Below are 14,066 nucleotides of genomic sequence, written 5' to 3' on the forward strand. Positions count from 1 at the left end.
AAAGTATAGCTTGCCTTCAGACTTTTGTGTTCTTTCCATCTTTGAAACTCACTTTTGTATCAATATTCAGTTACTGGACTTCAATTTTTAGCATGACTAAAATGCTCTCCATTTTGCTGAAAAGATTTCAAAAGTGCTTTTCAAACTGTTTTGTTTGACACAGTGTTGTAGGAGGACACATAATGGTGTGTATGGCACAACCACTGGAACTCTTAATAAGAACGTATAAAAGATTGTCTTAATTTGAGCACGAAACTTTTTATTAACAATAAAGCAGCCTTCCAGTTGCACAGAGTCGTCACTGATTTTGTTGAACATGAATGAGAAGCCAGAGACACATTTAGTGCACACATGACATCAAGAAATACGTCCTTAATCTGCTATGCTCATAACTGGCCCCCCATAAAATTGTAAACACCTTTTACATTGTATTTATTTTATCATTTTATAATTCTCTGCTCTTAAAATCATAGTTTACTCAAAAGTGAAAAATTTTGGTCATTATTTACTTAAAGGGTTAGTTCACCCAAAAATGAAAATTAGGCCATAATATATACCTCCGATTGGATTCGTCTGAAAGAAGAAAGTCATATACACCTAGGATGACTTGAGGGTGAGTAATTTATGGACTAATTTTCATTTTTGGGTGAACTAACCCTTTAACCTTGTTCTAACTGTTCCAATCCTGTATTTCTTTCTTCTGTTGAACACAATAAAAGCTAATTCAACTGTTTTGCCCATCCAATTTAATCAACAGGGTCCAAAAACAACATTGGACCCCATCGACTTCCAATATATGGACAAAAAACACTTTTAAGTTCAATAGAAGAAAGTAAGTCATCTCAAACCCTTAATTTTGTGGGTTTGTCATTGAGAGTTTGACAGTATAAGCTTTCAAATTATTCTCAGGGTGAGATGGGATCTGCACTAATAACATGGACTTCTAAATGAGCGTCACTGCAGATTGTGGCAAGAAATGCTCCTCTGTTCATCTAGTAAGTCATGGTTTAGCAGAGAAATCAATAGAAAGCTATTAGCTGTGAGTTTAAGTATCAATGACACTCATCTGAATCGTTTTACCTCCTAACCTCATGGGGGTTGCATCCTGACCACTAGCTTTTGGTTGAATTGATTTGCACTTTTACCAGTGTAGCAGGATTAGTTCAGCCAATAATGAAAATACAGTTAACATTTACTTGCCCTCATGTTACTTTCATCTGTGTAACCCAAAAGGAGACCAATTTGAATAATGCATCTCATTCTTTTCCTTAGAATTGCAATAAATGGGGACTGAAACTTTTTACGCTTAAAAAAACATAACTGTGGTCCATATATTATATTGCCAACCATTTGAAAGCACACAGTAGCTTTGAATGAGACATTGAAATTTAAGTCTTACTGTCAGCGAGTTGATCTTGAGATAGTTCTCAACCAGGGACATCAAGATCATTTTTAAATTGATTGAATTATTAAATTGACCTCAAGAACTTGATTCGAAAAAATCCGGACACATGACGAAGATTAATTTTAAAAGTGTAAATTCTAGGTCTGGAAAAATCATGTAAATTATTACAATTGTGAAACTCTATGGGCATTCTTATAATGAATATGTAGTTTTCTAGTTGTGCCAAACTCTAAAATATTTTGTGTTCAAAATATTTTTTAAATATCCTACATTTAATTCTTATCCAGTAAATCACGAACAACTGGAAAAGTCATGGGCCTTGGAGTCAAAAAGGTTCATTAAAGTCCGCATGAAATCAAAATTGACTTTATTTACTTTTTCAATTCCGCGTGAACCGGAAATTGCGGCCGACTTTACTTCGGTATGTTAAATAGAGGGCGGGGTTTTATATTAGCGCTCCTCCTCTCCAGCTCTCACTCTCGGCAAACTTCTGCCCAAGCCGTAAACCGTCATCAGAGAAGGAATACCGTTCAAGAGAGAAAGTAGTAAATGTTCAGATTTTGATTAAAGCTCACCAAGACAAACAATTTTTTTAGTGGATTAACTTGCACGGAATAATTGTTCACCTCAAGACTAGCAGTGTACGCTAACAAAGCGAATAGTGTACATTTTGATTTCATGAGGACTTTAAAAGGTTATTCTGATTGATTAAAAGTCTGAAGATCTGAATAAAAAATTATTCATTTACGAAACACACATTTTGGAGCTTGACGGCACCAGTCCTCATTCACTTTTTTTATTTATACTGAAAAAAAACCCCAGAATTGACAATATATAATTTTTGTTTCTTGTGAGAAAGTCGGTCAGAATTTTCCTTTTCCTTTTTTAAAGAAGATGCCAGAAAGGAAAAATAACGAAAATAAACCAAAGCAAAACAGAAAGAAGCGTGACCGCTGTAAACGGCTCTTATTCGAACATATATGTTTCTACCTTTTTGTCGCTTTTCCTCCATTTCACAGCTGAGCAGGATTGTGTCCCTGACTCTCTGCTCCCCTTTCTGCAAGTCACATGGTTAGTTCTCTTGTTTCCCCCCTGCTTTTACTCGTTTCGCCAAACCTTACGACGCATGCTATCCCACCCCCATCGCATCCGTGATACGGACCTGGTCTTTATCGTAAAATGTCTGTCTCACCACCCCCCGTTTCAGTGTGTGCGAGGCGAGGTGGAGACAGAGAGGAGAGAGGGTGCGGCGGAGCACTGCAGTGCAGATAGATGAATGCACCACTGGTGGCTGAGTCAGCAGCCCACTCCCAGTTTGACCCACTGCCTGCACCAACTGTGTCTGAGGAGGAACAACATGCATGCAGCCAACAACACACACACACAGACAGACTGAGTCAATATGTCTCCTGCCTGATTGAAGATGGGTGTTTTGCTTTCGGTGTTTTACTGGCCAAATTACAAATGTGCACTTTAGTTTTCAGGTCTTGGAAGCTTACGAAGCTTGGAAGCTTGACTTGATTCTTGCATGATCTTACATGCATAAAAGTAAATAAAACCTCCTCATTTCACTGTTTTTCAGACTGGTTTTTGAATAAGCTCAGTGCTGCATGTTCAGTCATCATAGCTATTTATTAAAAACAGATAAATTATGTTATTTTTTCCCCTGTTATTCCGTCAGGTGCAGTCTAGTAAACTACAAACCAGCTGCTGTGATTTATGGTCTGGAGCTTTCAGACTCCACCTGGAAAGAGAGTCCAGTGAATCAATGAAGGGGGCCAGACAGAAGCCCCTCACTGCAGAACACAGGGGGCGTGGTTTGATCCACATCTAGGGGATGGAGATTGGTAGGTTTAGGGGTGGAGATGGGTGGGTTTAGGGATCAGGGGGTGGAGACGGGTAGGTTTAGGAATATGTTAGGTGGGAGGAGTTGGATCTGTAACCAACCACGCCCCCTGGATCTTGTGTTCTGCAGTGAGGACCATCTCACTGTAGGCATACTGAATGAATATAGTGCTGAATTTACGTCACAGTCAGTGTGTTCTTGAAATGTCCAAATAATTACATAAACCAATGACACACTACAGGCTGCAAGGCTGAAACATATTCATTTATTCCTCTGAAGTCGTAGCCTATTTATTTCTGTGAATTATTATCTTTCAGGAAGATAAGTCAGCCTTGGTCTTTTGAATGTTTGAATTACTTTACTGACTGTTTTAATGACTATGTATAAGGGTATGTTTATGCATATATAGGTCTATTGTTTTAATTTTTTTTAGGATTTTATTGTGTTGCTTCAAAAAGATTGCTAGTAAGACGCATTGCACATTTCATAAAGCTGCAGCTAGAGAACTAGTTTAGGCAGCATTTAGCAACCATCTTCCCTTTACTTGTGATGTTCTGCACAATGTTCCATTTATAGTAGTTCACTTACATACAGGCCTGCATGACATATCCCTTATATTCAAATATTAAAGTAGGAACTGATTTTAGAATTTGAAACCCACAAGTAGCTTGAAAATCACTTGGTAAGCATGTTGCGTGTAGGCCTATGTGTCAGTTAAATGCGTCATTTAAGTTAATATTTGTTATTTGTAAGTTAATATTTAATCATTTTTTTTAGCATTAATAATGTAAAAATATTTCCTTTGAGCGTCATGTGTGACAACATTTGTGAGCGCTAACAAAGCTGTTTGAAGTAAAGCGCTCCCGCTAGTGGTGGCTATTGTAACTGTATTAATTAATATTTTACTAAAATGGTGTGAAAAGGTAGTTTTTCCATCTTGCAACTCCTGTTGTACACTTTACTGTCTGATGTTATTTTAATACGGACATCTCATCTCATAGGTTAATAATAGCGGTCCCGTAGCAGTCAGGTAGCCCCTTTCAGGTTGTTTTAAAAAGGAAATGTTGGCCTTTTTTCTGTATACCAGTTTTTGGGTTACACTCTTAAAAATAAAGGTGCTTTAAAGGTTCTTCACAGCGATGCCATAGAAGAACCATTTTTGGTTCCACAAAGAACCATTCAGTCAAAGGTTCTTTAAAGAACCATCTCTTTCTTACCTTTTTGTAACCTGAAGAATCTTTCACCACAAAGAACCTTTTGTGAAACAGAAAGGTTCTTCAGATGTTAAAGGTTTTTTATAGAACCATTCAGACAAAAAGGTTCTTCTATGGCATCATGAAGCACCTTTATTTTTAATAGTGTACTTGCTATGATCCTCCATGAACTTTTCAACTTGAAATACCACTGTGTATGTGTAATGTATATTACACAGCTGCACAGCAAATGCTTTCACAAGTCTGGTCCTGAGTGCACACATGACCCTGTTGTTGCACAACAATAACTTGGTTGACTATTGGAATAAAATCTGTTCTACCTCCCAGTTTATTTAGGATCACCTACTTAGGATGACACTAATGTAGAAAGCATCCAAACACAGAGACATCTGTACACTAAACAAAGATAAAGTAAGTAAATCAGAAACAAATGGGTTGATCTGGTTTAATTTAGCCACTGATAAAGAATAATAAAGAATTAAACAGAAGTTATATTTATTAAATCCAGTTTGTAGGCTACCTGACCAGTTATATAGGCTACAACATAAAGGCTCCCAAACCATATCCGATTTCAAAGTGCCCTGTTTCATGCCAATTACTGTATCATTAATTTTCACTGTATTTCTAAAACACAAGTACAGCTAGAGAAAAAGACGAAGGCTAGGGAGGAGAACTTGGCAGAGGATAACATTTTCAGGGAACTGGAGTAAGTTAAATGCAGCTGTTCAGTCATGATGCCAATTTGTAGGGCAACTCGAAAAGGCTAATTTACCATGAGCTCCCTTAAGAATTTCCTTTGGATTTTAGAATACAATTAGAATAGAATATTCATCAGACCAAATAAAATGGAGTAACTCAAAACCTTTTTTTTTTTCAGCCTTTAAAGTTTATTTAGAATCTGTAAAGTTTTATTTATTTATTTAAAAAAAAATCAAAACGCCCTAAGAACTGTATCACTGTTAAATGAATATAACGTTTGTGATGCCCTTTAATCTTAATTTCATTCTTTGTTGTTTTAATTTATGCTGTGTTTCTGTTTGCAAAATGGAAAAAGTGTGAAATATTTCGAGATCTTGCTGAATTTAGTCATTTTGAAAGTTCAATAAAAATAAAACAAATAAATAAAAAGACAAAAACATGTTTGAACATTGACAGCCAATGTTTTCCAAGCAAGATATAAATCGCAAACTTCATAATATGTTATTGTAGGTGCCATCAGTGACAAATTATTTCGCTCTATCTCTTCATATGATTCTTAAAAGCGTGAAATTAACATTATATTATTACTGCAGATCAGTGAGTCACATGGCAAATGCTCATGACAAACACATGACATGAAGCAAAGATGGCAGCGTTTAATCACGTGCTACGCGAACGGATACGTTAGCGCTCTCCGGGGCTGCGTTCAGCCCCGACAAAGACGGTTCAAAACGTTTTTTAAACGGAAACGGTGGTGCGTTGAACACCTTGTTCTGATGACGCAAGAAACGGTGCACACCGGTTTGAGCTTGAACGTGCCCCAGGTATATCACCTTGATTCCGTCGTACAATGCTGAAAGTACCATGCTAACCACATTTTCTGCCCAAACCGAACCCCTACTACAGTTAAAACAATAAAATGTAGTATCTTGATTAACGCTTATTTTAAATTATTATAAGGGGCGAATTTAAAGATCTTTGAATATCATACACCAGTCGTATCGACTAATTTCATGGTAGTGTAGCCTACGTCTTTCAAACTACCCATGACTGACTCATTAATTTTTATAAGAAAGTTCATTCATACGCTGAAACTGATTCGCGAATCGTCTCCAACTATTCATACCGATTCGTTCATAATAATTTCCCCAGCCAAATATTGATTATGGGCTGCGCACCTCTGTCATTTTCAAACCTCTGTCATGCTTAATAATTATGACAGGAACATGGCAACAGCTCGCGTCGCAAATTTGATGGTGGGAATATTATAAGACAAAAGGTTATTTAAACATGAACTTTAAAAGATTAAAATGGACAAGCATATATGTCTCTTTCATAGACTGTATAAGGTCTCTATATTTGTATCTTGTAATGCTTTCCTGTAGCTCCCACAAGGGAGCGATATTTACCTGATAATATTTTATAATACATATTAGTAACACAAGGTAATAACTTTTTCGCACTTTTTATATATATATTGTGATATATTTTTAAATAGTGTACAGCCGGTTATTGTGTATAAGAGAGGTTTCATAATATGACTAAGGTATTTGTCATAAGAAAAAGGAGGTCCGTGTTGCAGTTCATAAAAATATCTTAAGATGGCATTGTTTCTCCTTTACACTATATCTACAGTTCTACTTAACTGTCTGTCGTCCAGCCAAGGCACAGTACTTAATGACTGATTCAAATTCATGAGTCTGTTATTACTGTAAAAGTAGAGCTGGAAAAGTGTATGCCAATTTGTCATGGATGTTTAATTCATCTCATGAATTATTCAGTGCATGTCCTCCATTGTCTTGTACCCCAGTCAAAGTCATTACAGGTTGAGGTATTAATTAGTAATGAATTTGTTTCTGTATTTTCTTTTCATGGTGTTTTTCCATTATGCAACTAAAAGAATGTTTTGCAATGCACTTATGCGTGCATGCATATGTATGCATTACTACATAGCACATATATATTTGTATTTGCTTGTACGTGTGTTTGTGTTCATGTGTTCATTTGTGTGTGTGTGTGTGTGTGTGTGTGTGAGGTATAGCAATATTAGCATGCGGCGCCTGGATGTCCTTGCTAGATTTGTAATAAGCAGACTGCATGTATTATTCAGGGCTGTGTGGACAGGTCCCACTCTGCTCCATGCTCTCTCGTCCTGGCACGTCCCCCAGGGACTGGACGCCTAAATTACTATTTCTATTTGATATATTCCCATAGCCCAGCCCTTAAAATGCATAGGGAGAGAATGGTGTGTTGCGTGGGGGTCACTATGTAGCGGTCACTCTGTAGAAGTCAGAGGTGGACTACTGGATACAGATTTATGCATTCATTCCTGTGATATCATAAAACAGCAATGTCACCTTTCTTCGAGTATGCTGATCTGAATAGGTCGGAAAGGGAAAATTCTGTTCAATTGAATTGTGCCCACATTTTCTTTTTTTTGTTGAATCTTGTTGAATCTCGAATCTGATGTTGATATTGAATCTCGAATGTGATGTTGACACATGATGATATTATATTATCATTATGATGATATCAGAACTGTGTCTCACCCTAACATTTTTTTTTACTTTATGACCCCCCTCCCTCATCTAAATGAATGTGAATCCACCTCTTCTGTTGAGCACATCATTGTTTTTATGAATTGCATTTTTAATGTATTTAGAATTAATTTGTAGATTCAGACAAAAAAGAATGTCATTGACCAAGTATGCTTACTAAATATAAAACTTCATTAAAAAATAAAATAAGCTACTTTTCATAATAAAAACATTATTTTGGAATCTTTCATTTGTTCAGGCAGCCCTGGAAAAAAAAGATATGGCTCCTTTTGAAGTAAACATGTTTTAGAGTCTGGAGTAGTTTCATTGGTTTCTCTCCAGATGCTGTTTCATGGCCAGAGCTGTGAGCTAATTGCACCTTTGTTGCTAATGTTCCTGCCAATAAACACTGTAACTGAGGTCAATAGTTTAGCTGGGCCTTTTTTTCTCCATTTATTTGGCCTGTTAATGATAGGATATCAGATTCCGATCTCTTTTTCCTGTGGTGGCCCCTCTTCGCTCCCCTGCTCTCTGCCATAGCCTGGAGGAGTGTGGAGTTGATTTGAGCATCTGGGCGAAGCCTGCTGAATGGGGCCCTTTCTTGCCGAAGCCTGCGGTCCAGCGAACGCACGGCAACATGCACGCTATCCTAGCGAGAACGTCTCCTATCATAACAGCACTTCGAGGCTCGCTTTTCACATCTCCTCCTTCTTTCCTCCCTAAACTCACACCCTTCCTTTTCTGTCATCTCCTCCTGTTCTGTTCTCACTTTTCACCCCTCTCACTCTCTCCCCCAGTTCAGCGGTTAAAAAACCTTCGGGTTGGGTTGTATGAATAAAATGGTGAAGATCTCTGGCTCGGATCGGGCAAAAAGATTTATTGAAAACTGAAGAGGCATGGTGGTCCAGGAGTCCGCCGAGGAGGTCAGATAGATGAAAATGACTTGTAACAAGATCATTAAATGCGGACAAAGCTGTGCAAAAGAAAAAGCCTTGACTCGTTCAGTTGGGGGTGGGGGCCACGATCCGCATGCAATGAGCAGCTGAACTATTGTCTCAGGTTCGAATGATCTCACAAATGAACAGACTCACGAAGCCCTACCCCTCACTGAAGAGCTGGTGCATCCTAAGGTCACATCTTTGGGATAGAAATTAAGTGAATTGAAGTAGAAAGACATTGTTAAGGCCTGTTCACATCTAGAACGATAACTGTAAAGATAACTTTAATGCTAACTATATTAGCACTCATACTAATGCATGATAACATTGTCAAGCTCTTTAATATGTAGTTTCTGCACAACTAGTGTCACCTAGTGGAATTACAAAAAGCATATTTTAAAACCTTTGCAAACAGACCCCATTGTCTGTCTCTGCATATTGTGGCAAGTCTTCGAATTTTGGCTTGCAAATCTGTAACTAAATGTGAATATCTGTTCCCTGGTAACATGTCAGCCAGCCATGGTCCCACACTGGCTGAACACCCTCTGACTCAGCCTGCTACAGTAGCCACGTCCCAAACTCTTGCTAAAGGTTGAGTTGGAAAGAAATTGACAGATCTGATTCTGAGCGGACCACTCTAAATATTTTGATGCTGCCTGGTAGGCTCAATGTTTACACTTTTAGAAGAGATAAACCCATGAATGACATTAAACTGGGTTAAAATAATGTATTTTTACATTAAAAAAAATCTTACAAGCTTCATCTTTAAAGCAGAATGCATTCAGGATTGAAAAAATATTAAACAAAGTTATTTCAACAGTATAGTTCCTCTGTGCCATTATCGTTATAGTTGTGGTGTGGACTGTGCTATTCTTTTAAATTTAGAATGCACTATCTTTATTATTATTATCGTTATATCGTCCTTGGTGTGAACAGGTTTTTACTCACTTGTAATATCATCCAAGACCCTTCTTGTTATTGATTCATGTCTTTCAGATCTTGTGCTTTCCACAGGGTCGGCGCTATACTTGTAACAGGCCACTTTTGTACATCACATTCATGCCAGTATTAGAAACCATCTTTTGAAATATATATGAAATTAATTATGTGACTTCCTGTGTACAGATTCAGGCTGCGAGAGAAGACACTGCACACCCTTCCGAGCTGAAATCCTGTTAACCCATGACCCATCAACTGACCCAGTGAAGTGTTGGAGGGGACTAAAATCAAGAGTGAAACAATGAAACAGTAAGAGTCACAGTCTTGTGCTTAAGTGGGTAAGAGAAAAGTAAATCTCTTTTGTTGCTGTTTTACATCGGACAGTTTAAGTTTGGCTGGAAATGTGATGTTATAGGTAAAGACCGAGTGTCATCACAATGACAGTGAATCTGATGTCTTGTCCGGTGATGCTCGTAGGTGAAGGTCTGTGCGGTCAAGGATACTGGAGCACATCACTGTCATCTTACCTGTCAGTTTTGATGGCTTCCTGCTTGCTCCTCTACCTCTTACCTATTCCACTGTAAGTACATTTACACAATTTAAAACTAGACAAAACAAACTTTAAAATATGCTAAAACGGATACAAATCAAGATGTAAGCTGACTCTCAAAAAACAAAGTACTTTTATTTATGAACTAGGATTCTATCTTGGAAAACATGGATAAATGAGAGCGTTTTAAAAGGGATTTCTAAGTCCGTGTCATGGAAATGTTTATAATGATAATACATTATATATATCAGTGGCCTGACTACACAAAAACCTGCTGTAGCATGTACATGTAATTGTGCATGTAGGTGTACTGCAATGTAGAACCTGGATTTTAGTATTTAGTAGCATTTTATGTATTTCAGAGTTTCTTCTGTGCAGTAAATGATTATTTGAGAGGTGGTAACAATCTTCTATAGCTTCAGCTACAAGAAACTGCTATACAGGTCATACAGCAACTAATCAAAACAGCACATACAGTATTAGCTCTACAATTTGTGGTGGACAGTTCAGGAAAACCTGTTTTGGTTAATACCATATGAATGAGAGGAAAGGTGTGGCAATTGTGAACCACTGATAGAGCTTATCTAGGGAACAGAATAACAGGCCGTCATACAGTATACTGTAACCCTCCTACTAGCATATTAGCACTGTAGCTCTGAAGTGCACATTGAAGTATATGGTTTAAATATAATGTTGTATATTCAATATGAGAGAGAATACTCCTACAAACCTGTGTTTTCAATTCTGAAGTTGAACAAAAAGTTAAATTATAACCCATCTTGCTGGAAATATATGTTTGTTGACATTCTGGTACCTAAAAGTGATACCAGTTACCACCATCATCAAAGAGGCCACCTGCCACACATGTACCCCATAGTGATTCAATTTTCAAGGCTGTGGATGGCAGATTAGATTTATTTTCCCTGTGTAGTTAATCCACTCATCTCAGTGTCTCATGCATTGAAGAGCACTCATAATTGCAGCATGGCGATAAAGGGGCAGAAGTACCCAGCTTACAGGCCCGTAAAGAAAAGGCCGATCTGCTGGAACAATGACAGTCGGGCTGGAGAATTAAACGCGTCACTGACCCGAGTTTTTCCCCTGTGCTCCTCGTCCCATTGTACTGGGCTGATTGATTTTGACTGGGGTCACCTAAGCCCGTGCTGGGAGGCATAGTGTGCTGCGCACGGGGCTAAACGTTTACATGCATTCATTTAAACACACATGTACGAGCACATACGCACAGAGCACATGGGGACAGCAGCAGGCTGCGAAGGTTTTACTGTACCAAATGTGTATGTGTTGGTTTGGATTTGTGAGTAATTTGTGAGCATGCATGCATACACTATCATTCAAATGTTTGGAGTCAGATTATTATTATTTTTTTTTTTTTAAGAAATTAATACTTTTATTCTGCAGGGATGCATTAAATTGATCAAAAGTTACAATACAGGCGTTTTTAATGTTACAAAAGATTTCTGTTTCAAATAAACACTGTCCCTTTAAATTTTCTAAGCAGCACAACTATTTTCAACATTGATGATAATATTAAATGTTTCTTGAGCATCAGCATATTAGAATGATTTCTGAAGGATCATGTGACACTAAAGACTGGAGTAATGGCTGCAAAAAGAGTAATGGAGTAATAGCTGCTTTGCCATCACAGAAATAAGTACATTTTAAAATAGAAAATGGTTATTTTAAATTGTAATAATATTTCATAATAAATAAATGCAGACTTGCTGATCAAAATACATGACAAATTTTGAACAGTTGTGTAGATGAACTACATATTTTCATATTACAGAATTTTGTTTTTAAACATTCTGTACCATACCTCACTTGTTATTTAGTATATTCATCTCACTAAAACAAGCCCTACTACAGTATGTTTATAAGAACATTACAAGAGCCAACAAATAGCCAGGGTCCTTAACAAATATTAGAGATGCATGTGGGCTGGCAGTGGCCCCCCACTCATTGATCTATTGATCTGAAATCTATGGAGGTGAAGTTTTCCAATAATCCATTATGAATTGTACACTCTCGTCGCTTGAGGTCAAGTGAAAAAGAGAGACTATAAGAGATGGCCAGATATCTTGTTTTTATAATATCCTGATATCCTAGTCTTAGTATTAATGTCCCTCCATTATAAGTCATGTAGTAGAGATTTTCTGAGAAAGTCCGTGGCTTGTCTTAAAGGGTGTGTGTGCATGTGTGACCTGTCTTTGTTCCATCCATTAGTCTTTGTCTCTTTCAAGGTCCGCAGCGGTGCGGAGAACAGCTCCAGTGCTGGAATAGAACACATGATACTCTGTATCACACTCCAAAGCAGCAGAAGCTTGAATGCTGTAGTGGGCAGTCAGACTACTGAATGATTCCATAAAGCTCAAGTAATTTGCATCACGAATCTGAAGTGTTTAGTTTTCAGGAAATCATTCCACGAATGTTTTGCTTACAGTCTCTGCATATTAATACTTGATAGAAAGAAATGACACACTTAGCTTTAAATTACATGCTTGTATCTTATGCTCACCAAGACTGCATTTATTTGATAAAAATGCAGTAAAAACAGTAATAGTGTGAAATATTATTGCAATTGAAAATAACTGCTTTCTATTTGAATGTATTTTAAAACTTAATTTATTCTTGTAATGGCAAAGCTGAATTTTTAGCATCATCACTCCAGTCTTTAGTGTCACATGATCCTTCAGAAATCATTCTAATATGCTGATTTGGCACTTGAGAAAAATTCCTTATTGCTATCAGTGGTAAAAACAGTTGTGCTGCTTAATATTGTTGTGGATTCTTTGATGAATAAAGAGTTTAAAAGCATTTATGTGAAATAGAAATCTTTTGTAGCTTTAAATGTCTTTACTGTCACTTTTGATCAATTTAATGCATCCTTGATGAATAAAAAAGATAAATTTCTTACAAAAAAAAATCTTTCAGACCCCAAACGTTTGAATGGTAGTGTATTACAAAGTCTAAATCAGTAGGTAAAACAAACAAACAAACAAACAAAAAACCTTTTGTGCTGTGTGATGCAGTGTATAGTATTATCCTGAGAACACGTGCAATTTATTTAGATAAATATGGTCAGTTGAAACGGAGGGAAAGTGCCAGTTGTAGAGTGTTCTTTAAGATGCGAGAATATCTGTTTTTTTCCCCTTCACTCATTAACTCCGGCTCCACACGGACTCAAGGCTCCATGCTTTGACTCACACGCTCATGCATAGGCGCATACTCTCACGCACGCAGAATGCGTCTCTTGGAATTCCAGTATAGGGCCAGGAGGCAGAGAGGAGGCTGATGGGGGACAATGGGCAGGACATCTGTCATGCGTGGCTGCACTCCGTCCACTCACAATGGAGAGTGGTGCCTTTCTTTCCTCTCTCTCCTTTCCGGGGAGACTTCTGCATCTCACAATGGTCCTTTTGTCCCCTCTCTGCTTTTTTTCCCCAGCGTTTAACCCTTTAAATCTGTTTCTTTTCTGCCAGCCTATCTTTCTGTCCTGAAGAAAGAAATGACACACTTAGCTTTAAATTACATGCTTGTATCTTATGCTCACCAAGACTGCATTTATTTGATAAAAATGCAGTAAAAACAGTAATAGTGTGAAATATTATTGCAATTGAAAATAACTGCTTTCTATTTGAATGTATTTTAAAACTTAATTTATTCTTGTAATGGCAAAGCTGAATTTTCAGCATCATCACTCCAGTCTTTAGTGTCACATGATCCTTCAGAAATCATTCTAATATGCTGATTTGGCACTTGAGAAAAATTCCTTATTGCTATCAGTGGTAAAAACAGTTGTGCTGCTTAATATTGTTGTGGATTCTTTGATGAATAAAGAGTTTAAAAGCATTTATGTGAAATAGAAATCTTTTGTAGCTTTAAATGTCTTTACTGTCACTTTTGATCAATTTAATGCA

The sequence above is a fragment of the Sinocyclocheilus anshuiensis genome, unplaced genomic scaffold, assembly GCF_001515605.1.
Source record: "Sinocyclocheilus anshuiensis isolate Anshui unplaced genomic scaffold, SAMN03320099.WGS_v1.1 scaffold234, whole genome shotgun sequence".
NCBI lineage: Eukaryota > Metazoa > Chordata > Actinopteri > Cypriniformes > Cyprinidae > Sinocyclocheilus > Sinocyclocheilus anshuiensis.